General features: G+C 39.0%; 1 protein-coding gene across 1 annotated transcript in view; it reads left to right on the forward strand.

Moving 5' to 3' along the window:
* ASCC3 (activating signal cointegrator 1 complex subunit 3) overlaps positions 1-26,937 on the forward strand; it is a 677,124-nt gene that overhangs the window by 428,624 nt on the left and 221,563 nt on the right. The window lies entirely within an intron of this gene.

Raw genomic sequence — 26,937 nt, forward strand, 5'->3', positions numbered from 1 at the left:
GTTATATTAGGATGATTTATATTATTCTGTGCATTGCGTGTTTAATAGGGCTGCCTGTAGTAAAATATTAAGCTAAGCAGTACTTATCTGTCCGCCACTGTTGGGACCCGACGTTGCAGTCCGGCTGTTGTCCCTGCATTTGTTGTGACAGTCAATATCACTGAAAGTCAGGTGACCACTGTAGCCGATTGGAGGCTGCAGCATCACTGCTTGATCTCCTGGCATCGGCACTCACGTCCTGAGCATGATGATGCCAGGAGTTCGGGAACATGATACCGCAGCTCCTGATTAACTGCAGTGATCACCTGACTTCCAGTGACGGCAGCGGTCACAACAAACACTGGGCCCACAGCGGGATTGCAATGCCGAATCCCATCAACAGCAGAGAGGTAAGTACTGCTCAGTATATTATTTTACAACAGTCAACCCTATTAGAGGAATGTTGTCAGGTAACCGAACAACTTCTTTAACGCTTTGGAAAAGGTCTGAATATTAGTCACAAAATATATATAATCATAATGGATTCCCATGGGGGCAGCCTCTTTACCAAAACAACACATGACATACATTTATGTCTTGTGCTTTCAGGCATTGTATAGAGGTGGATTGGGAGCTGATGCCGCACCGTAAAAGGCTGACATCTGCCGGTAACAGTCGGTGTTAACCATGTAAATGCCGCTGCCAGTTCTGACAGGGGCATTTACATCCCATGATCCTTTTTGCGGGATCCCAAATGGTATCCTGCAATGAGATCCCAAGGTGCTGTTTGGTTGCCATGGCAATCTGGGGCAGCCTTCTGAAGGCCCCCAGCGCTGCCCTGACTGATTGCTTATCAAGTCATGCCTGTGGCGAGGCTTTATAAACTGCCTGTCAGATTGTGGAATAATGTAATAGTATGGATCAAACCATCGCAATTTGAAGTTCCCTATGCAGACCAAAGGGAAAAAAAAATTATGAGTTTAAAATAGTCTTATTAACTATTAGAAAAAATAAAAGGTAATAAAAGTTTTAAAAGCTCTTTCTTCATATAATTACAATAAAAAATATATTTAAAAAACTACCTAATATAGCTCCGTTTGTATCCAATCTCTCACATTAATGACTTTTTTATCCATTTACGTCATACGGGAAAAAGATGCGCAACGCCAGAATTGTACTTTTTCTGGTCACTCCATCTCCAAGAAAAGAATTAATAAAACGTGATCAAAAAATCATGCGATCCAAAGCGATACCAATAGAAAACAACAGGACATCTCGCCAAAAATGAGCCATCGCACATCTATGCTAAGAAAAAATCTAAAAGTTATAGCGGCAGAAATTTTTTTTCCAAAGATGTTTAATTTTTTTAAAGTAGTACAGCAAGAAAAAAAACTATTTAGATTTGATATTCTCGTAATCGAACAATGATCGACAGGCGTTTCATTCGGCGCTCGTTAGATTGAACTGAGAACTTGGCTAGTCTAAAAGGAGTTTAATTATCAAAAGGAGATCTTTCAGTGATGCAGAGCTCAGGGCTTAGTTTTCAGCCCACATTTTTGCTCCCCAGTATGTTCTTATCAGTTGATTTATGACTATTACAGCACCATTTAAAATGCTTAAACCGCATGACATTCTTTGTATACTTTTTGAAGCACTGAAAAAGTGTGTGCGCCTCCTACACATTCCGAATGCAGAATCCCACAGCGGAATCCGGCCCCAGGAGCAGCGGCCTCTGTGTGTACCTGGTTACTCTCGTTTTCATGTGTACTTTGGATGGTCCTCATGGCTCCCTGACAGACATGCACAGTACATATTTTCTTTTTAATTCCTGCTTTTCCTGTGTCAATGTCAATCGCGGAAGGGCTGCAGATTTGACGGCTTCCATTGACTTTAATGGAAGCTGTCTGCGTGGAATCCGCGAAAAAATGGAGCATGCTGCAATTTTTTCTCCAGTTGCGAAAAACGCAATTGGTATTCGCAAGTGTGCAGGAAGAATCGATTTCTCATAGCATGCTATGGGCAGTATTTGCTGTGAATCTGCGGTGCGGACGCCTACCACGGATTCCACAGCAAATATCCGCCCATATGCTGGAGACCTTAATCAGAATGGCTTTAAACTGTAAAGGTTTATGTTATTTTCACACACTGTGGAACATTTCCGCTGTATCTCTACCCCAAAATCCGCAATTGAATCCACACATGATTCTATTGTGGATTTGGTGCTGATTTAGACCTCATTCACTAATTGATGTGCATTTGGGTATTCAGACATGTGTTTTCACACATGCATTTTCTTCTGGTACATATTATGGATTCAAATAGCTCATTAAAGTCAATGGAATTATGTAAATACACAAGTAATATGCATGCATGTTCACTGCGTATTTACGTATGAAATCAATGGGGCCATAGAAGCCTCCTTGCGTCATCGTTTTTTTTTTGTGTGCACATTATAAACCCAAAGCATAAGCATACAAAAAAATGCAATACCCAGTGAATACCCACAGTATTGGTCCATGACAATCCTGCATATTTTGTATCTGCAAATATTGATATTTTGCTGTGCAGTCCCTCTATCAGGTCATTGATGAATATATGCAACAGAATGGGGCCTAGTACTGAGCCCTGTGGCACCCCACTAGCAACGGTGGGCCAATAATGGCGCTTACTAGGTAAGTATAAGACACCCCCGAAAATAAGACCTTGTGCTTTTTTTTGGGCGGGGGGGGAAATATTATAAGACAGAGTCTTATTTTCGGGGAAACACGATGTATATTTATATATGTAAATGTAAAAATGTAAAAAGTTATGGCAGTCGGAATACAATGAGGCAAAACAAGAAAATTCCCTGTTTACACTACCAAATTTATGTTTTTTTTTACTTTTGCTGTACTACGTTTAAATAAAAAATATCTTTGGAAAAGAATTATTTTTTTGCCTTCTTCTCATGTGTGTCTTTTTAATCACTTTTTATTTTTATTTTTTCTTTGAGACGAAGTGGCCAAAAAAAGTGCAATACTTGTTGAGTTTTCCTTTTCCTGACAACACTGATGGGGTAACTAATGTGTTACTTTGATAGCTCTTACTTTTATGGACATATAATATATGTATTTGGATTGTTTTTATTATTAATAAGGGAAATAAATGGTTCTTTTTAAACTTTTATTGCCTTTTAATTTTTTTAATAATAAAGGCTTTTTTAAAACTTATTTTTATATTTTTTTCTAGTCCCATAGGGAACATGAACTTGCAATTGTTTGTTTACTCCTGCAGTATGATGCAATACCGTGATCTGACAGACAACCTATCAATCCAAGCGACAGGTAAACTGTAATGGCAGTGGTGGGAGCTTTTAGAAGGCCCCCAGCTGCCATGGCAACTAAACGGCACGCTGTGATATCATCACGGTGGGGCATTCAGGAGCCCAAACTCCAATCAGGGCATCTGATCACATATGTTGCGGACGGGTGTCAGCTGTAAGAAGCGGTCAATATCCGCATTGTATGGAGTGGGATTGTCTCCATATTCCCCTCAATATGAAACCTGAATCTACATGACGTAACGATACGTCATGACGTGTTAAGAGATTAAAGGTTTTTTTTATTTTATTTTGAATGTCACAATGTATTTTTAAAAAAAATCATAAAATCTACACGTGGAGATAACCGTGCAACGTTTCCTTTATATAAAATGACATCGGGAAGTGAGAGAATTAGATTACGTACATAAAATTTGGATGTTAGTTCTTTTGTGCTTAGAATTGAATAATCGAGTTGGGACCCATTAAATTTTTCCTAATTATGACATAATAAATGCTTGTGCCAAATTTCAAGTTTCTATGACATCGGGAAGTGAGAGAATTAGATTCTGTACGTAAAATTTGGACGCTAATTCTTTTGTGCTAGAATTGAATAATCGAGTTGGGACCCCTTTACTTTTCCTATTTTGGACATAATCAATGCTTGTGCCAAATTTCATTTTTCTACGACCATGGGAAGTTGGAGAATTAGTGGCGAGTCAGTCAGTCAGTGAGTCAGTGAGGGCTTTCGTCTTTATATATATAGATCAAACATGATCCACCATTGTACCTCCTCCTCCCTATACAATGACCTCTTCACAGGCCACAGAACATGTCCAGAACAGTGATGGGTTCCTTCCTGTCCATTGTGTGAATGGCCCATGATTTCTGCCGTAAAGTATCTCTAGATGCTGTTAAAAGCAGCTTGGGCAAGATGGCATCCCCTATAGTCATGGGCAGATAATAGGATAAAAATCTACAATCAGAAAATAAAACCAGCTTAGAAAAGGAAAATATTTCACTATTGGCTTTTAGTAAAAAATGCAAGTGATACATCCCCCTTTAAGGGGTTATTAGTCATTTTATTGTGTAGTGTGAAACAACTATTTACTGTTGGTAAGATAAAGCAATGCTATGCTTCTAGCAGAACATAAGTTACCTGCCTGTTGGCTTAATCCAGTTTCGTAGCATATTGATGATCATCACTGTGTATGAGCCTACAGCTTATTCTGCTGAATATCATATAACAGATAAATATTCACATGGATGTATTCCCTTTTCAGAGTGGCATATAGTTGGTATTACTTACAATATTTTTACGTCGTATGCTTGAGCTGTGCTTAGCAGGAACAATTGTGGCCTCAATTGAACTGACGGTATCTGTTCATTTTCCAAGCTCGATATAGATGATAACAGGAGAGCAGTCACCTCTGGTGATTTAGAAAGTTTACCAAGATTAATGGACAATCAACAGGAAGGCTAGAAATTGTCAATGGCAGTGCTCAATATGTCTCTCTTAATCAGGTTTCCCGTACAAAGTTACTAATCAATACTCCCAATAATGAGATATGTTCTAGCCACTCTGTATTATAATGAATGGAAATCGTCTAATACAGCAAATAAAAGAAGACATCACAAGTCCTCTATTCCTTGTTTATGATATCGCTTTAACCAGTATTTGTCAGTGTAGAAGAACAGCGCAGATAAAGCTATTGTAGGTGAAGAGATGACGGCACTTTGATGGCTTCTACAGCACTTGACCTATATTACTCGCAAGTGCTGCAGCATTCCAAAGAAAGTAACATTTTAAGAAGTGTTGGGTTTGAGGAGAAGTGGTCGCTGTGTGGCACCCCTCCAGCTGCTCCCTGTCCAACTCCACTTGATCAACATGTCTTACCATTTGGGTGTAGGGAGTAGGGTGGAAAGAGGAGAACCAATCAGTGAATCTCTTCGGAGCCTGGCACTTATCAAAACAGTGTTCTCTAAAGTGCTGCAGCAGTTATCATTTAGTGTAGCCACAGCACCTATTACTGAGCTGTTCTATGGCAGACTGATAGTGGATGAGCAGCCCACAGCCACAGGAGGACCAAGAGAAACGGCTATTGCCGCCTAACCTATCACTACCCAAGACCACCAGGGATGATATTACTTACCTCTAAACTAGCCTAGACCACCAGTGATGTTTTCTATCTCTGCAGGGGAAATGAAAACTAACCAGTTGTTTTCCAGAGAGATGGCAACAAAACTTGTACCGTATATCATTTTTTTCTTACAATTGTTCATTTTTACTAAAGGATTGTGCTGGTAGTAGGAGGTCCACGTGTTTTTGCCCAGAGGCCTTCAGTGTATGCTGCTGCTATACATGCCATGCACATTCTGCTGTTAAGGGTTCTGCATTTTAAATGGTATTCTAGAACATTGTTAAATGATTGTTGATGATGCTTTTAGGCTCACACTACTGTATCCAAGGGACTGTGCAGACACTTCAGTGGTAGAGGATGAATATCCGAATGTGTTATTCTTACAGTACATTCATCAAGCAGATGGTAATATCTCACGTGAGATATCATCTTATTGTGCACAATATTATCCCGTAGCCCTGATCCATCATTGTCTGGAATAGCTCAGTAGTTTGATAAATTGACCCAATAAAATGTGTGAAGTGGGCTTATCTCACTTGTGATTATATTCCTTGTTTGATGAATATACTCAATTGTAAGTATCGTTAGCAGTTTGGTAACCAGCGGTTAGCATATGTTAACCTGCCCTTGCACATTCACTATGCCAGAGCTTTAAAGGGCTAATGAATGGTGTATACAGATTTAGCTCATTTTAACTTGACACTTAACTCGTTAACTGCACTATTTCAGCTAACGTGAACTTGACATTTCACTTTTTGTATGCCTTATACATTAACAGATAAACTTGCATTTGAATCAGTCTTAACGGATATTTAGTTCTCTAAAGCCACAATGCAGGTATGCACATGGATGAAAATAAGATTGATCTCTGATGTCACATGGCCTAGAAGTGCTGCTCCACTAAAATATGTTGACCCTATTATCCAATGGACATAAAGCACACACATACAATTTGCTTGTTAAAATAAGGCCTTAGGTTTATTGGGCTCAGCACTTACATGCAGATATCATTGCAGGATGGGTTTTTTTGTATATAATCTTTGGTTATGAGCAATTTTCTCGTGGTCATCCAACATTCACAGATTGTAATAATAACAGCTATGTGTCAGCCCACCCTAAAAGTATGCTCACACAGGATGGATTTACTGCGGAGTGTCTGCCGCAAATCTTCAGTGCAAAATCTGCACCATTTTGGTGCGTTTTTTGACGCAGAATTTGGTGTGGTATTCACCCCCTCATTTCACAAGGTGAAATCCCTACCGAAAATCCAATACTGTAATTGACATGCTCTGGATTTAATTTCCGGATCACACATCGATTTTCGCAGCAGATTTTTTTCTGCAATGTATGGATGAGATTTTGAAAATCTCACCCGCTTTGCTGCTACTGTAAATGCTGTAGATTGTCTGGGGCAAAAATTCAGAGCAAATCCCCCCTGTGTGGACATATGCTAAACCTTATTAGATGTGTACTGTGAATAATGGCCCTTCTACCATAAACTTTATTTAGTCCTATGGAGGCCATTGGGCTTACTCAGATTGATGTTTTATATCATAAACATAGTATGCGCAGAGGTCTTGAGAAAGATCTGAAAATCAGATCAAAATGTCTATTTCACTGCGTGTAAGTTCCCCTTGTGCCACCAACAGCTCCTACCTATAGAGTTCAAGTCATTAGACAACAGGGTCGTTAGTAGTAAGGCTAAGGTCAGCAACGAGAGTAATAAAGCTAAGCAGTTGAACATGCTAGACAGCAAAACTTGCAATGTAAATATCTAGATCACCGGTGGCTGGAGATTAGTTTATATAGGCCACTTTATCATGTCATCTTTTGGTGCCAGTTGCATGCCCACCCCCCACCCCCCTCCCCATGCCACTGCCAATGAGAGCCGAGGAGGTACTTTTGAGCAGAAAGAAAGCAAGCAGACATCACTGGTTAGACTGCAGCTGTATGTCTGAGACGGCTCGCAGTTGGATCAGCTGCAGAAACTTGGTGCAATAGTTGGGATGGGTGAATCACATGTTCCCATTGTAGGTGCTTTCAGTAAAGGACAAGGATCAGCATGCACATGGTCTGCAACTATGCGGCCTAGTGCAGCACAAGCTGGGATGCGCTGTGTTCTCACACCTTTCTACCATAGCCAGCAGTACATTGTTCAGCTATTTCTGCTACAATGGCTCTTTAGGAGGATTAGACTCTTTGCTCTTCTCCACATGCACCACTGAGCCTTGGGCGCCCATGAACCTGTCGCCAGTTAACCAGCTGTTCTTGGACCACTTTTGGCATGTGCTCACCATTGCATTCTAGGCACGCCACACATTTTAGAGATGCTCTGTCCCAGTCACTTAGATTCTTATGTTTGTGCATTTCTCCAACACATCAGCTTCACTAGCTACCTAATATATCTCACCCCTTGATAGCTGCCATTGGTATTCACTTCACCAGGTTTTAATATTATGGCTGATGGATGTATATAATAACCCTGGTTTGTGTCAGTCTCTCTAGCTTTGTTTTTCATTTAGTCATTTTTCCATGAAGTGAGTAAGCATTGGTAATTTCTATAAGCCCATTTACACAGAACGACCTGTCAGACGCAGCTTCCCGACAGGTTGTCCCAGCAATAATTATTGCTGTGGTTTTACATAGGAACAAGCATCGCTAGTGAATGCAGGCGGAGCGGGGCGGAGATTGTTCCAGCTCACCCACCTGCATTCACAGTAAACATGTAGCCGAAAGACTGCCTGTTTACACGGCCTGATAGGCTGTTCAGTATTCTGCATAAAGAAACTGAATGACAAATTCTTGTTCATCATTCAGTTGGGGCATTCATTTACACTGAGCAATATCCTTCAGATTCCAACATCGGCCTGCGTAAAAGGGTTCTATCCTATTAATCCCCTTAGTGACGGAGCTTTTTTGCTTTTTTCCATTTTTGTTTTTTCCTACTCCCTTTTAAAAAATCGTAGCTCCTTTACTTATCAATCGACGTAGCTGTATGTGGGCTTGTTTTTTGCAGGATGAGTTGTATTTTTCAGTGGCACGATTTATTGTACCATATAATTTACTGAAAAACTTTTTAAAAATTCTTAGCGGAGAGAATTGGAAAAAAACCGACATTCCACCATCTTTCGGTGCGTCCTGTTTCTACGGCGCACAAACTGCAACAAAAACGACCTGATATTTTTATTCTATGGGTCAGTATGATTACTACGATACCAAACTTATATAGTTTTGTTTTTTTTGCTGTAGTACTTGTGGGTTTTTTTTAAAAAGATATTTTAATTTTTTTCAATTATTTTCTGCGGTCATTTTGTGCGCGCAATAACTTTTTTATTTTTCTGTCGACGTAGTTGTGCAAGGGCTCAATTTTTGCGGGATGTCCTGTAGTTTCCAATAGTATCAATTTGGAATACATACAACTTTTTGATCGCTTTTTATTGCATTTTTTCTGGAAGACAGGGTAACTAAAAAAGTGCATTTCTGGCGTTCTTTATTTTTTTTTTCGGACGACGTTCACCGTGCAGGAAAAATAATGCACTACTTTGATAGATCGGACTTTTACGGACGCGGGGATACCAAATACATATTTTTATTTTATGATTTAGATTTTTTAATAATTGATATGGCAAAAGGGGGGTTATTTAAACTTTTATAACTTTTTTTTTTTTTTTTACAATTTAAAAAACTTTATTGATCTTTTTTCTTACTTTACTTTGAAGTTCCCCTGGGGGACTTTAACATGCGATGCTTTGATCGCTCCTGCAGTATGACGTAATGCTATAGCATTGTATGGAGGGAGATAGCATTGTATGGAGGGAGATAGCGGCGCTACCTCCCTCCATACACGTCCTGCAACAGCAGGACGTAGTTTTACGATAGCGCCGTCACTAAGGGGTTATATATATATTACTGTGCTTTAGTTTGTTAGTAGAACATATAATGTACATTATATACAAAGAATAGGATTAAAAATGTGTAAAACAAACATTTATATTGAAAACTAACATTTTTAATCTGATGAAATATTCCTGTGATTTACTGTAAATACATAGCATGTTTGACATTTTAAATGCTGAGTGTTGGCAATGTCTGAGACTGTGGTTAAAAGCACAGTCTATACGCCTCTAAGACCAGATCAATGCAAGCCTCACAGTGTTGCGTTTTGGCGTCCTCTCCAGTCCAGGGGGGTTTAGTGATTCCTGGTAGGTGAAAACCTCATTCTGTAGCGGGTGGAGCTTTACTTTCCACATTTGCATCTGCAAAAGATACATATTATTGGAGGCATTATTGATTGATGGAAGTTCCACTCATAGCTACACTTACAAAAGCTAATGCTCTGTGTACTTAATGCAAACATGCTGCTAGGAAAGATTGATTCTCCTGTAGATGAAAATCGCCATCCAAACCTAGCCCCATAATCTTTCCTACTACTGATCATTTGGCAGTGGTTTGAAAAGTCTCCCAAGTCTGCATTATAAATTCATCTCATACTTAATGTTTACAACATTATTTCACAATAAGTAGTTTGTGTGAAGAACAACCCGACAATCTGTACTGCATGTAGGAAATGTTAAGTAGTTGAAAGGGATCCAACTTCAGAATCTTGGCATTGTTATTACATATCATGAGCTGCTTTCTGCTCTCTTCTCATACTGCGTGTTATATCTGGCCTCAGCCAACGTCTTATAGAACTATCAATCCAAAAGCAGTTACCACCATTCTGGCATGTTGGGGATACAGAATATGCTGTTTCACTAATATTGCAGGGGATATCCTTAACTGTCACACTAAGAAAGTAAGAGTTTGTTGCATGTCGTGAGGTGAAGCTAGCCTTTATGATGCGTTGAATGTAGTTGCAGCGCTCTCTTTATCCCTTTAGCATCCATCACCTTTAGCATTTACTAGACGTTATTGTCTGATTGTGCTATCGTATTTATAGCCAAATCAATGTAGCTGAATTCATATTTAACACTTCAGGCGAGCCTGGAGCGTTTCATTACATATGCTGAAGCAATTGGCATGTACGAGATTTTTCTAATTTGTATAAAAACTGCAGTTATATCAACGTGGGTAAATCTGCAGTCTGCTCAGTATGCCTGCAGAACACATTATTTACCTTAATAAATGATAGTGTAAATGAGCAGCATTGATTTTCCATCTCTACTATTGTGGACATGATTGATTTTCTTCTACATCTTTTAATGTCTATGTAGATTTGCTGTGCACTTGGGGTTGAACCTGAATTTATATGAAAACTCTCGATACAGACCACCAAAAATACACAGAAACTGCTCAATATTTTTCTTTATAATCGTCTTTTTAAGATTAGCATCCAATTTACCAGGGAATTTGTGAAAATAAACTTTAGTGCTGTACTATGCAATACAACTCATTAATTTTATTCCTCCGCAAATAAGGTGAATAAACAGGCTTTGTGCTCATTCACATTATTTATAAATGAATTGAGCCTTGATTTCCTTATCTAAGTATCCACCTTTATCAATGATCACAGTATGTATTTTCCTAAATGAATCCACAGTCAACACAAATTAGCTCCTTTTTATTTGTTTCTGAAAGATCAATGCCTTGCATGGTGTATTGAAATTAATGAGCTGTAGTGTGGGTGTAGGTTGCCAGAAATGATCTTTTTACATGGAATATTTATGGCCATCACATGGGTCGTAAGGAGAACACATTCATGAATTAATTACTTTGATTTTATTTTTTTTAATAGCCATTGGTGTATTCTAGGTGTTAGTGTATCTGTTTTAGAACATAAACTCCTCTTAAGATACAGTATCTGTTAAGGATAGTTTCACATATTAAGGGAAATTAATAAAAAAAATTTACACCAGAAGCCTGGCTTTAAAAAATCACTAATTTTTGTACAAGACCCCAAAAAATGTGTGACATTTCGGCATTTTACGTTGCCCTTAACTACTTTTCTCTAAAGTGGACAGGGCTTGGAGGTGATGGGGTTGGTCAAGGTGAGTGAAATTGACCACAATTTACACCAGACATTAGCATAAATTGTAGTGCATATTTTTCAATCGATGGGTCTGTTTGACGGCAACAGCTGGCCCGTAGTTTTATTTGGTACCATTTTGGGGTACATATGACTTTCTGATCACTTGCTACTCAATTTTTTAGGAGACATTGTATTCAAAACAATGGGATTCTGAAATTATTATTTTTTTCTTATTACGTTCACTATCTGGGATAAATAATGATATAATGTATTTTAATCAGAATTCTATGAATGCAGTGATATCAATTATGTTTATTTTTTATGTTTTCCATATGAGAAATGGGCAAGTTTTTTTGTTATTCTTCTAATACATTTAAAAATTTGATTTAACTTATTTTTGTTTGTTTTTTTTAAGTTCAAATGGAACTTGTAATAGTTCAATCACTTACGTAACACACTGCTGTTCTTATTATTGCAGTATATGGTATATTTAGCGATAGTCTATTAAACCCTGCTACAAGCAAAGCTTAATAATCTGCATTCAATGGATAGACTGCCATACCTGGTTAATCCAGGGGGCTTCACTAGGCTCTTTGCTGCTCCCTTTCTTTTAGGGTGCCACAATCATTTAATGTGGTGCAGCCATAAGATTGTTCCACTTTAAAGGGGTTATGTTTCAAAAAATAATCTAGCTATTATCAACTGTTTAGTGGATAGAAGATAAATGTTTACTGCTGGAATACTCCTTAACCCCTTAGTGACCATCCATACATGTTTTGACATCCTGGGTGTCTATAGGGCCATAAAAACACGACAGCCCTATAGAACAAAGCCTCGGGGTCTGTGCACATGACAACTCCCGGCTATCGGCTAACCTTGAGCGGTTATGGGGGGGCCGCAGTGTGTGGTCACTGGTCATGCAATCGCCGTTATCCAATGGATAACGGTGATCGCCTAAAAGTTTTTAAAAGTTTTTTTAAAAAGTGTGAGGGGATGGAAGTACTCAGCCTCTAACCTCCACAATGTCCCACATCAATCTGGTCATGCAAGGACCTCTCGTCAGTTTTTGCGTATGTGTGCCACCATCAAAATGTTGGGTGAATGTTAAGAAGCTGGCAGCGCCGGGGATATTTAAAATCTCCCTACTCCCAGCTACCAAAGGCCCCCGTTGCGGAACCCAGTTACGTGAATGGCATTATCCAATGGATAACGGCGATCATGTAAAGTAAAAAAAAAAATTTAAAAGTCAAAGTTTCATCTTCCCTCACGGATCCGATCCTGTAGGAGAAATAAAATTACTTCCCTAAGGCCCCCAGCTTTTTTTCTCAACAGGATTTTTATCCATGCATCTTTCCCCGGCTACTGTGCGTGCGCCCGTCGGCAAAGTGACGAATGCATGTGTAGAAGCTGAGGATTGCCCAGGAAATTTTAAATCTCCCTGCTCCTGGCTATCAAAGGTACCTGAGAGCCTGAAGGTTTCACCAGGGGGGTGGGGGGGAGATGGATAACGGCGAGCACAAAAGTTTTTTTTAAAAAGTTGGTTTTATCGCGCCTCACCAGTGCAAACAGTGAGGGGAGATGAAACTTCTTACCAGAGGCCTCCGCATTTGAAACCTGACGCAATCATCCTTCATTGACCTTCCCCGGCTTCTGCACATTCGCCCGCCGGCAAAATGATGGACATATGTGCAGAAGCCAGGGAGGGCCAGCGAATTTTAAAATCTCAGAGGGTAGCTGAGAGCCTGGACCAGTGACCAGTGACCGGAGGCCTTGTTGAGGGGTCCCTGGTCACGTGATCACCCTTGTCCAATGGTATAAAAAGGTACCATGACCAGATAGGAGTTGCAGGTTATTCGAGCGTTTGATCCGGGGGAATACACAATTCTGCTCACATTAGCGTGTCGGAAGTATGTAATCCTTAACATAAAGCCCATTGTGCTCTATGGTCGCGGATATACCCGCAGCCCGCATGCAATTACATAGCGTATGGACTACGGGGACCCGCGTCATCGCTAAGCGACAACGTGGGAAATATAAACACATGTAAAACAGGCGTACTGTTCATAACCGCCTGCGTGAATATGCAGTAATGTGCAATACATTACGTGGCCATATGCAGGGTCATGGCCGGGCTCACAGCTGGAATCAAGCGGATTCAACATAGAGCCGTGTGAGCCCTGCATTATATAGATCACTACCTGTAATATGTAATTTACAAGAAGTCCCCGGGAACGCTTTCTAACAGGAGCAGTTTGTTGAGCGTCTTCTGTTTGAGACAACCGCACCTTGGCAAGCTTCCGAGTCTGAGTACCACTTTTTATACCCCATCTCACCCACTACGGTCAAGAAATAACCCCCAAAAAGTGTTGCTGAACTTGTGCTATAAAATTTGGGGCGTTTCTCCCTAGTTTTGCTTCATTGGAACAAAGAAAACTATCATAAAAATGACATTTATGAAAAAATTTAATTTTATTTATTTTTCATCTGCCTTATAATAATTTTTGCAAAATTCTGTAGTGTCAGAATGCTCACTACACACCTAGATATAAATGGGCTAAGGGGGCTGTATTTCAAAATGGGGTAATTTGTGGGGGACATTCTATCATTTTGGCAGTTTGATGGCTTTAAAATTAAGCAATGGGACCTGTAATTTATTTAGTTGTGCCCTAAAAGCCAAAAGATGTTCTGTCCATTACAGTCTGTAGATTAGGACCACAATGGGTATGTTTATGAACACAAGACAAACTGGGGTATTTTTTTCGGGGTGCACGTCTTTATTCATATATGTGCTGTACAAAAAAAACCCCTGTTTTTATAATGACACAATTGCCAGAAAAATGAAAATCGTATTTTTTCCTTCTGCTTTGCTTTGATTTATTCAAAAGCTGTGGGATCAAAAACCACAGTACACCCCTGGATTCTTTTTTGGGTAAGAGGTTCAATTTTCAAAATGGAGTCATTTGTGGGGGTTCTCCATCATTTTGGCCGCTCAAGGGCTCTACAAGTGGGCAATGGGGCCTGATGCACCTTCAAGCAAAATTACTGCTCCTGTCATTTTGGGCCCTGTTGTGCATACAGACATAAGATTAGGGCCCAACGGGTATGTTTCTGAGCACAGGACAAACAGGGGTATCCATTTTGGGGTGCAAATCCTCATTTTCATGTGCCATATAGAAAAAAATGTCTTTAAAATGACATATTTGCAAAAATATGACATTTTATTTTTTCTCTAAATTGCATTAACTCCTGAAAAGAAACTGTGGGGTCAAAATACTCCTGACATCCCTCGGTGAATATATTAAGGGGTATATATATATTTTTTTTAATGGTGTCATTTGGGGGGGTATCTATGATTCTGACACCTATGAGTTTTTGCAATCTTGGATTGGAGTAGGAAAACAAAATATCCCTCAAAATTTTAATAATCAATGTTAAATTTATGTCTCCTCAATGGAAAAAAAAGTCTTACGTTTTTCAAATTTGCTTCCAGAATAAAGAAAACAGATGGAAATATATATAATATTAAAAACTTGTATAGTATGTTTGCACGTTTGATACATTGCAGTTGAAAATGTGAAAAAAATTACATTGTCTTCATAATTTTCCCAATTTTGGCACTTTTAACCCCTTCCCGTTCCATGACATAAGCGTACGTCATGGCAGGCTGGTACTTCGCGCAAAATGACGTACCCTTATGTCATCGGGATAGCACGAGATCATGACTGATCTCGCGCTATCCCGCAGCAGGGGAAGGCTGTCAGTAATAGCCGGCCTCCCACTGTTAACCCCTACCCTGCCACGATCTAAGTAGATAGCAGCAAGGAAAGAGTTCACAGAGGGAGCGCGCTCCCTCTGTGTCTCCAGCCGGCTTTCGCGATGTTATCGCGAAAGCCCGGCCTATCGCCAGGGCAACAGGATGCCAGACACTGGCGTCCTGTAGTGCCAATGCCTATGATCGCTGTATAAGCGATAAGGCATGGCAGGGCAGTAGCTCTGCCATGCCTTATCACAGAGATCATTAGTGCTGTGCTGCAAGTCCCTCAGAGGGACTCACGTTGTGTAAAAAGAAAAAAAATAATGTAAAAAAAAGAAAAATGTAAAAAAAAAACCTTTTTGTGCTTTTTTCTAATATTAGCATAAAAAAAGGTAAAAAAAAATTAAAATGGCACATATTTTTGTATTGACACGTCTGTAACGACGTGTACAAAAAGTCGAACATGCTTTTTATTTTGTAAGGCAAAAAGCGTAAAAAAATACGCTAAAAAACAGAGGCAAAATGCTAATTTTTAGCATTTTGCCTCCCAAAAAATGCAATAAAAGTGATCAAAAAAGCTGTATATTCCCCAAAATTGTACCAATAAAGACTACAGCTCGTCTCGCAAAAAATAAGCCCTCATAGAGCTCCGTACATAGAAAAATAAAAAAGTTACAGGACTTTGAATGCAGCTATATATAAAAAAAATTTCCAAAAAAAATGGTTTATTGCAAAAAAGTGTAAAAACCTAAAAAAAAATTAAGAATTTTGGTATTGTTGTAACAGTACCGACCCGCAGAAAAAATATATTGTCATTTATGCTGCATGACTAATGCTGTAAAAAAAAAATCTATGGCAAAATTGATGCGTTTTCTCTCCCTGTTACCATAAAAAAAATAATAAAAGTTCTACAATATAGTAAATGTACTCAAAAGTGGCACCGATAAAAACTACAGTTCGCCACGCAAAAAACAAGCCCTTATACGGCCGCGACGATGGAAAAATAAAAAAGTTGTGGCTTTTGAAAAATGGAGATGAAAATCCGCCAAAAATCGTTGCGTCCTTAAGCCCAAAATAGGCCATGTCATTAAGGGGGTTAATAAATATACACAAATTCTATTGGTCTATTTTTACCACCCAAATGAGGTACAATATGTGGTGAAAAAACAATGTCAGAATCACTTGGATATGCAAAACATTTACGGAGCTATTCCATGTTAAAGTGACATATCAGATTTTCAAAATTTGGTCTGGTCATTAAGGCGCAAACAGACTTGGTCACTAAGGGGTTAATCTGATATATCATATGACATTCAAGGCCCTGTTCACAACTCTATGAGGGGTTTCCGTTCTTCTTTTTCGTCATATGGACATTTCAGTTTAATTTTTAGTTTAGTGTAGTGCAGGTTTTAGGGCCCCCAGTTAGCATCCATTTAGTCAGGCTTAATTTTTGTTTCTGGAAACAGTAGAGTAGTCCGCAGCGGAACCTGATGAAAAAGTCCCTAGAAACCTGATGGAAAGTCCCCTTACTTTTTAGTTGTTTGTGAAGAAATGATGCAAACAGAAAGACTTCTGTTTATGTCTGGTTTTTTTTTAAATTGATCAGTTTTTTCTATGCACATGCTCTAAAGGAAACTAGAAAACAATTATTTACAGTATAAAATGTATCCTATAAAACATTCAAATGGGTCTATTCTGATACATTCTTAAGGCTTATTCAGACGATCGTATATCGGGCAGGTTTTCATTCCCGACCGATATACGCTGCCCCTCTCTGCAAGGTGAGGAGGCGGGCCGGGCCCGGGAGCTAGTGCACTAAGCTCCCGCCCGCTCTCTGCCGTCTACCCGCCCTTCGCCACTGCTTGCAATGGGAGTGCGGGGCGGAGATAAGTTCCACCCATCTTGCCCTCCTCCCTTGCAGAGAGTGACAGCATATATCGTCCGGGTGTGAAAACCCAGCCGATAAATACCTGTCTGAATAAGTCCTAAGGCTGATGTTTCATTTTTGCACGGATCTGTCTAAACCGTAGTTTCTTTTTGTTTATTTCTGAGTTTGTAGATGGATCCATTAAAAATAGACACCAGAATGCAGATGTGAATAGAGTCTAACGCATGCTGCTGAGAAGGTTTCAGCTTCTTAATGCTGTCCTTTTAGTCGTCCTAAGATGAGAAGTTATCTTTTAACACAGTAGGAAGATTACTGAGCTTTCTTGGTAACAATATTTTGTAGCTTCATACAAAGAGTAGCAATGTGTTTGTGGACCTTTTATCCCTAATACAAATATTCAGCATCTCCCTGCCTCAGTCAGATCCTTTACATATGGGAGAAGTGCTACATCTTATCTGAAAAGCTGTCTCTGAAGATGAACAGGGATGCGTCTTCAGCTGTATTTTGCTGTAATAATTTTGTAAACATTACAAGATTGCATCTGTAGACTTTGCATATTATATAGTAACAGAACTCTCTCTTCTTGATGTAATTATTTTGATTGCATTTTAGTATAATTTTCCCTTTAAGACTTTAATTTTAGAATAGATATTTTTGAAAGGCTATGGGAATATTAAGCTTATCAGTCTTCTTGATTGCTGGTGTAATGTGTAATTACTCACAAGCAGTTCACACAATGCTTAGGAAACAATTCACTGCCAGGGTAATGCAAAAGCGTTTTCCCCCTTTATTGGAATATATTTGTAATTACATGTTTTCGATAGGAATTTAAGATAGCATCAACTCTAATATGCAAGCACTGTGATCACCGTACAAGTAAATTAGCAGATTTTACAAAGTTCAGCTCCGTCTTCCCAGCCTCACAACATCAACTAAATAATGTAAATTAAAACCAAACATTAACAGATTCTCATTTTGTGTAAGAGGCTGTACTTGGCAATTAAGAGATGAATCTCAATGTGTCTCTTGATGCAGATGGTTATCGTTGACACTTGTCGCAATTCCCAAGTGCACTATGGTCTTGAGTCTTAAAGTGATGCATTCACTACCACTTCGACATAATGTAAAGGCTTACAAAACTATGTGGAAATGCAGTGAAAAATGAATTACGCTTCTATAAAGACGAAAGTTTTAATACTGAATCAAGCTCGGTCAGGGTTAAAGTTTGGTCTTGACAAAAGCTTAACTTTTAGATTCTCTTAGCATCTTGGAGTCTGTGAGGCCAGGTATCACTGTTTGCAGATCATGTATGTGTGCATGTCAGAGAAAGGTCAACCATTTGGCATATAAAAGACCTCTAGGATGTGGGGGAAAAAATCAATTTTAATTAGGACTCTGGTAGCAGACCTTATAAACCACACTATACCTTCAGGCACTCAAGGACATTTAAGATAAATTGCCACAGAAGTATTTTCAAGCGAAGAAAAAGCTTGACAAGGTTTTGATCAGATAAAATAATTTAATAACAATCTTACAACCTAAAAGACCATTTCATAAAGGGATTTTTTTGTAATTTCAATTCCACAGACACCAACAAACTTTTGAACAAAATTAACTTTTTCTTTTCTATTTTCTTTCTCTTTCTATCTCGGTCTGCCTTCACAAGAGAGAGAATTTCAAGAAAGGGGACAGTCCCCAAAGCGGCACATCAGCGTGTACCAGTGCATATTCCAACCCATCAGCATCTCCATGTGAAGTCGATCTAATGATCTCTCTAAAGCATTAGCTCTATTTGCGAAGATCAGTATGTCCCAACTGTAACATTGCATGTCATGAAAACTACTTGGAATTCAATTAAGGGGGTGCCTTGGTATATGTGGCCTATACAAGCATAGGAGACACATGTTTGTAAATGGCTTTGGTGTCACAGCTTTTTGCCTCAGTGTTGACTTAGTGTTTATTCTGTTGAAACCTCACATGGCCATGGTGGCCAATTGTCTACTGCAGGGGTGACGTCACCATATGTGACAGCTGCTGTAGTCTGCTGGTGTGCCATCCATATGGATAACAATTTAGGGCTCTACAGTGGGGTCTGTAGCTAATTTAGGGACTGCTGCTTAGATAATCTAGACAATCTCATCAATATTTTGTACTTTTAGCTATTCTTGTACTTAAACACTTCATAACATGGATACCTACATAATATCATGCATATGTATTGTATCCTGTACTATATACCAATTAGTGATAACATTAAAACTACTGACAGGTGCTGAGAATAATATTGATTACGTCTTTATTATGGCACTTATCAAAGTGTGGAATATGTTAGGAAGCAAGTGAACAACCAGTTTTTGAAATTCATGTGTTGGAAGAAGTAAAAATGTGTACAGTATACCCAGTATATAGTGATTAGAACCTACCAAAAGTCATCCAAGGTAGAGAACTGATGAATTGGCAGCAGTGTTATTAGTGCCAGACAGGCTACTTGTCTAGTCTGTTCACACAGAAGAGCAGCTGTTGCAAAAATTGCTAAAAAGGTTAATACTGACTATAATGGAAAAGTTAAAAATGGGTGTATTTCCTACCACAATAAATTTGCTGTGATGATATGCTGATGTCCAATCTCCATTCCCTATGGTGCTTTGATAGAAAAGTGCCAAACACACAGTGGATCACAAATTTACGTTTATGTTTTGATAGCTGCAGCCTCGGTGACCATGCTGACCCCTATCCACTGTTGAAAGCACCTTAAAGGGGCACATGAACATTAGAACTGGACAAGGGAGCAATAGAAGAGTGCTCTATCTAACGAATCCCGCTTCCTTTTATATCATTTGAATAGCCAAATGTTTCTGCTGGGAAAGAGATGGCACCATGATGCCATGTATGAAAAATGCAAGCCACGAGAAACACTGGGACCTTCCTGGCAATAATCTGCTAGGAAACCTTGGCTCATAATTCGTGTGGATGTTACATTGAAATGTACTATCTACCTAAACACTGTTGCAGACCAATTATACCCTTCATTACAGTGCTATTCTCTTTTTCAATTGGATAATGCATCATTCAAAAATTGTTCAGGAATGTTTTGAGGAACATGAAAAATGGTTCCAAGGTGTAGGTTCTCCAGATCTTAATCCAATCAAGCATCTGTGGGAGATACTGGAAAAACAAGTCCAACATGTGGAGGCTCTAGCTTGTAATTTACAGGATTTAAAGGGCTTGCTGTTTGCATCTTGTAGAGTGTATACCTCGATGGGTCCAAGCAGTTTTGGTGGAATAAGGGGGGACTTACACAATATTCCATGGTTTCAATGTTATGGTTGTTCGGTGTACAACAGTTTTTTTTTTCCCTGACCTTTGTTGAGTATGACATTAAAAAAGAGAACGCAGTGTCATTGTTAAAATATGCTTTGCTATTCCTTTTTTTTTCTTTTTTCTTTTAACCTGGACAAATTAATCTTAATATTTAGTATTTCAATGAGGAGATTAGTTTATATTTAAATTTGAAAGACGTTTAACGCATAAACTTAATCAGTTCAGGGTGACCTACCCTTTGAATGATAAGAGAGTGCCTAGCACACCAGATTCTTTAAACATGAGCGGAAGCATTGTACTGTATTATCAAGTAAATGCCAGGTCACTTTGACCTACTTAAATGATATAAAAATGACATATGAAGCAGGACTGATATAGTGAACTTACAGCCCATGTGACAACCAGCCAGTTCATTCATCATTTGCCCCTTCCAAATTTCTTCTGCTTGCATACTTGAATGTTTCAGATCTTCAGTAGACAGACAAATGTTTTTAAATGATAGTTTCAATCATTGAAGGAAAACTTCTTTTCAGCTTACCTGGCCCTATGTGAAAGTCATTTCTGTGCAGGGGGAATAACTTTCTACCTTGGCTCAACTGCTTTAAGGTTTAGGAGTGGTCGAGTCAAAGTCCTAACTTGAATCTCATTGAGATACGGTGGCAAGACCTAAAATAAGTAGTCCATTACCTAAAACCCTCTAATGTAGCTGAAGTAAAACAATTCTGTTAAAGGAGATGTCCCGCGCCGAAACGGGGTTTTTTTTTTTAACCCCCCCCCCCGTTCGGCGCGAGACAACCCCGATGCAGGGGTTAAAAAAACCACCCGCACAGCGCTTACCTGAATCCCGGCGGTCCGGTGACTTCAATACTTACCGCTGAAGATGGCCGCCGGGATCTTCTACCTTCGTGGACCGCAGCTCTTCTGTGCGGTCCACTGCCGATTCCAGCCTCCTGATTGGCTGGAATCGGCACGTGACGGGGCGGAGCTACACGGAGCCCCTCTCTGGCACGAGCGGCTCCATAGAAGAAAGCTGAAGGCCCGGACTGCGCAAGCGCGGCTAATTTGGCCATCGGAGGCCAAAAATTAGTCGGCACCATGGAGACGAGGACGCTAGCAACGGAGCAGGTAAGTATAAAACTTCTTATAACTTCTGTATGGCTCATAATTAATGCACAATGTATATTACAAAGTGCATTATTATGGCCATACAGAAGTGTATAGACCCACTTGCTGCCTCGGGACATCTCCTTTAAGAAGAGTGGGTCAAAATTTCTCAAGTACGATGTAAAAGACTTATCTCAGCTTATGTCAAATGTTTAATTGTGGTTATTCCTTACCTATAGTGAGATCTACAGCCCTGAGACCCCTATTTGCTAAATTACAGCAATCATTCACCTCACAGAACTCAAAGGAGAAAGCCACATTATGAATCCGCTTCCAATGCATATGTCAAATGTAATTGTAGGGTTCCATTAAATGGATGGTAGCCAAAATTGTGTCCCTTTAAATTCGATTGGGCTCCTGAGAGTCTGCTGCGCTTTTCCATATGAGGTATCCATACTCTTTTCTAACATGGGAAAATGTGTGCGACATATGCGAGAGGCATCTGTTGGAGGTATATATTGGGAAATCTCCCCTAGGTATCCCTCCATTGTACACTGCAGAGCAGTGTCAGTAGATCCTTAAGAGACTTTTGTGCCCAAAAATTAAAAATGTTGCATTGTTCATGGTGTTTTTAGTTCAACAGACTACTATAAAATTGAACAAGCTTTGTAGTAGCTATGACCCGTGCTTTGTGCTCCATAGCTGCTGTAGAAGTAGCTGTGCCGGTGTGCACACTAGTGCTATAAAGTCCAACAGGCAATTCTGACAGATACAGACAGAAATAAATCAACATTGTATAAGATCCCATGGATCTGAATTCTGGCCAAGCCAATTGTATAGCTTGTTCAGTATGTGGTACTATTCAGATTTGGTGTATATATTCGACAAATGATTCATTGATGTGCCCCCTTTGCTCTCCTTTATTATAGGCTATAATAATAATAAAAGCTGCTTTCAGATTTTTTCAGCATACTTGAGGATGTCTTGTTCACAGTAGTCCTTTTGTCATCCTTATTTCAGAGTCTTTGAATGAATTCTTACCTACAGTTTAGTTTTACACACTTCCATTTCTTGGATCATTGCACCTATCGTTTTTTATCAATTTTGACATAATTTTATCTTCATTGTGGAAATTGTAAGCTATAAAGACCCGAGACATTAATATAAAAAGTTTTCCCTATTTTGCATGTGTGCTTTAGTTTTCTTTCTTTCTGCAGTCTACTTAACAATAAGAGAATGATATTGTGCTTTTTCTAGTGTTGAAATATAAATGTACTTTGTCAGTGCAGGAATTAAATGCTAAGTGCATGTTAGTTATCTTTTATCTTCTGTGCTTTGTGGAGCCAGACAATTTACTCTGCCTGTAATGCAGATCACAAAAGTATTGCAAAGGAAAATGGCATAGTGGAATGTTTTGTTAGTGTGTTTCACTAGTAATGGCTGAATTATAGAAGTAATTTAATTCCCAGAAACTGTACTCTAGCAGAAAGTTTTCACATACCTGGCCAAACTGAACAACCCAAGATGCCAATCAGTACAAGATTAGGGCAGTAATGGCCAATGAGCACTTAAGATGAAAAGAAAGCACTCCATTTTACATAGGTTGTCCATAGTCCACTGTTCTCTTCAGACCTGTGCCTGTAACCGTTTTTTCAGTGGCTGTGCCTGTATCAGACCCTAATAAGACCTTGTTTTACTGGGGACTGTGGCTAGAACTATTAAATTGAGGACCAAGGCAGGGACTACAATGGATGATTGTGGCTGCCACTTCTATGGAGATCACTTGCTAGAAGACTGCACCTATCATAACAGTGATGCTTTCATGGTACTCCAATTGTTTTCCAGCAGCACATATTGACTAGCAGAAGTATTGCTTCTAGATGACAATTAGCATAATTGCGTAGATCTTGCGCTCTCTCTCTCTCTCTCTCTCTCTCTCTCTCTCTCTCTGTCTCTCTCTGGTACAATGTTGCTGTGGTTTCCTATCAAGAGATTGATTTATTAGGGGTAGGGTGATAAACTGACAACAAACTGATGTTGCCTTATATAGCAGAGGGGCATTTGGGCCTTGTCAGGAACCAGTGTTGGCTGCTGTCTCTGCACTCCTTATAGCTACATCCCTGTAGACATCCATTTCTTAGAACATAGATGTGAGATATTTATTTACTGAGCTACAAGAGTCAAGCTATTAGTTTTCCTGTAGAGCGAAACATAAAAATCTTCAGTTTCCAGAATTCAGATATCCCAGTGTATTCCCTAGATGTCCTGATATTTATATGAAAACACTCGGACCATGACCACTCTGAAGTTCTAAAAGTGGGCAGCACAAACTTAAGGGCAATCAGAAATTTGCTACGTTTGTGTTTGTGATGTTACCAAGTGCTTTATCATGTTGTGACAACTTGAACTTTTAGTTTAATTTTCCTTTGATCAACTTTACAAGCAAGATGTGACTGAACTCACAATTATCAGGCTTAACTTCTGAGGCACTGGAGCTTAACCCATGAAACTTTTCTATACACATAGAATATAATTTCACTAAAATCAGTTTTATCTGTAGAATTTCTAAGGTTGTTTTTTTTTTTTTAATTACATGTAATAAAATTTTGAAAAAGTGTGAAGGCATGACATATTTTTTAGATTTCCGGGGTATCGGTGAGATAGTTGAGTAGATGATTCAGCAACATCATAAAAATTGTTTTGCTGTCTGTAATTTTTTGATGACCACTGACACTAAATTATAGTTGTAATTGTCCTCAAAGGAAGGTGAGTATTGTACCATCACTACTAGACATTTCACCAGAGCACCTTAGCTCATTTGTAGATCAAGTGTATTTTCACATACTGAAGTTTTTTGCAGCAAGTCACCCATGGCTTGCAGCTCTCAGCCATCAGTCCGGAGACTCAAAGCTCAGCCAATAACTGTTAACAGCCGTCTTCTTGGCATCTGAATAATACTGACTATGCAATTTGTTGTCTTTCATACTCTTCTATTTCTGACCATCCCTTAGAGACACCGTCAGCACTTGAACATGTTTCTATTTTTAATGAATTGTAATAAATTGCTTTAATTGCGATGGTATTGCTTAGCAATCTTGCGATTTTCCACTCTTCTGTGTTCACCATAATTATTCTACATGATGTTATGATTGTTAACTATTGCATATTAACTTTTAACATCAGTGTCTAACAAGCTGTGACCCTGTATCATGCAAATTTATGCAAAAAGTTTTCTTTCAAGAGTTCAAATAAGTCTCTATTATAATGCTTAGAGTTACTTCTAACCCTGTATTGATATTGTCTAAAAATGTGCCTGTTATACAAAACATATACTCTCCATGTCTCTCTGTGTGCGATTTACATATGTTTGCTGTATGTAAGCCATATTTTTCACAGACTACTAAAAAATCTACAATGAGGGACATTTGAGTAGCTAGTTTAATATTAGGACAGTTGGCTGCTTTCATCCTGTGCTTATTTCAGCAGAAGTATTAGATACACTAAATGACTAAAAGTAACTTTACACTAGGCGATGATTACCCAAATAATCGCTGGAGACAGCAAATTCAGGCAATAGTTGGCCTGTATGCACTCGCCGTCAATAGGGCACTGATTGAGAAATCGCTCACCTGGCTAAGCTAAAAAACAAGAGGCTATATTACTGCAGTATACTCTGTACTTAATACAAACTAATATACAACAGCGCCCCAATGTTGTTAGCTTTTAATGATAGATTCTTGCAAACCATGCGCTTTGTGCTTTATTTAGCAAGCAGATCTACATGATATATAACTGTATATACATAAAGGGTGATTCAAAAAGAACTGATTTATTCCTACCTGAATTGACACACAACAGCCAGAATGACATTAAAAGATAGAGGAACTCTTCGGATTTTTAATGCACATTACAGGGGTTTGATGCGGGTGTCGTTGATGACACTAGAAGACCTAAAACTATGCATCTCCCAAGGATTATAGGCCAGGACATGACTTGACATCCGCTGGGTCACCAACGATGCCCACATCGAACAATGCCTACCCCTCACTGACCTCATCTACACAACATTAAGAATGAAGTTGAACAGCTCACAAACAGTATGGTGCACCTGAAGCGTTCTTACATCTTTTCATGCATTCTGGCTGTTGTATATCAGTTCATGTAGGAATAAATCAGCCTTTGGACCATTCTTTTTGAATCGCCCTGTATTACCAAACACCAAGAACATGTAGCTTTACATGTATGTGTTTAGCATTACAAATGTTAGGCAGAATGACTGCTGCGGGTCTGTTCATTGCTATTGTGTTATTCCATCTTTATATTTGATAAAAATACCATATATTTACTTTGATTTCAGTTCAGCAAATTAGGACTTCTGCAGACAAAACACTCTCTTAATAGATTGCCTATATTTTTATGTTAATCTCACACATAAGATTGAAAATTCATGCAGCAATGAATATCCGCCGAGCAGCTGACAAGAAATGTTAATGCACTGTTTTTCAATTACTTGTGGACAATGTAGAATATTGAAATACGGCTATGAGAAAGGCTTCTGCGATTGTTTACAAATCAGTGTCCAATGTATTTTATAAGTTGAAGGATGTGGCACATAATATCAGAACACTAGGTCCCATCAATTATATTGTATGCAAACTGACCTGAATTCGAAATGTCTTCTGTGCTTGCAGTGACTTACCGTGGTTAATTCGGGGTTGCGTTCACTTGCTACCGCTCATGAAATGCCCTGAAATAATTCACATCAGTCCCGTGTTACACATATGATTAACGTGCCGGAATAATTTCAGTCATGATTAGGAGCATTGTCTTAGAAAAACAAACTATCACTAGATATTCTTTAATCCTGATTTACATGGAATTAAAGGGATTTTACAGGTAGAGCTAGTGATGGTCTATTCGACTTCAGTGTTTGTTCATTCACATCGGCTTCTCTGTGTAAGTGCTGCTGTTGTGTACTATAGTTTCACCCATTCGAATGGATAGGCTATCATTGTTTTTTTTCCCCAGAATGCCTCTTTAAAGGGCCACTCCGGCAAAAAACATTTTCCATCCCAGCGCTTCTCACCTGATTACCTGTCATACTCTGGATGTCTGCTACAATGTTTCCCTAAATACTAGATCTAGCCTGAAAATTAGCCCTAGCATTATTTTTCTGGATTTTTCAGGATGCTTGAAATATAAGCCTTACTCCAAAAATAGGCCGTTACAGTAAATAAAAAGCCAATTTAAATTGTATCCAGGCAGCTATACATGTAAAAAAAAAAGGTAAATCTTGCTGACCAAAATTTAATATAACACCCTGTCTTATATTTGGGGAAGCACAGTATGTGTATTGCAGTCATTTCCATGTAATGCAGCCTTCTGTCTGATGCTTATCAAACAACATCTTGATGATGAGATTTCTGTTTTCACTATTTTGTGCTATCATTGCCATGATGCATCACCGCAGCATCACATGCCCAG

The sequence above is a fragment of the Eleutherodactylus coqui genome, chromosome 1, assembly GCF_035609145.1.
Source record: "Eleutherodactylus coqui strain aEleCoq1 chromosome 1, aEleCoq1.hap1, whole genome shotgun sequence".
Classification (NCBI taxonomy): domain Eukaryota; kingdom Metazoa; phylum Chordata; class Amphibia; order Anura; family Eleutherodactylidae; genus Eleutherodactylus; species Eleutherodactylus coqui.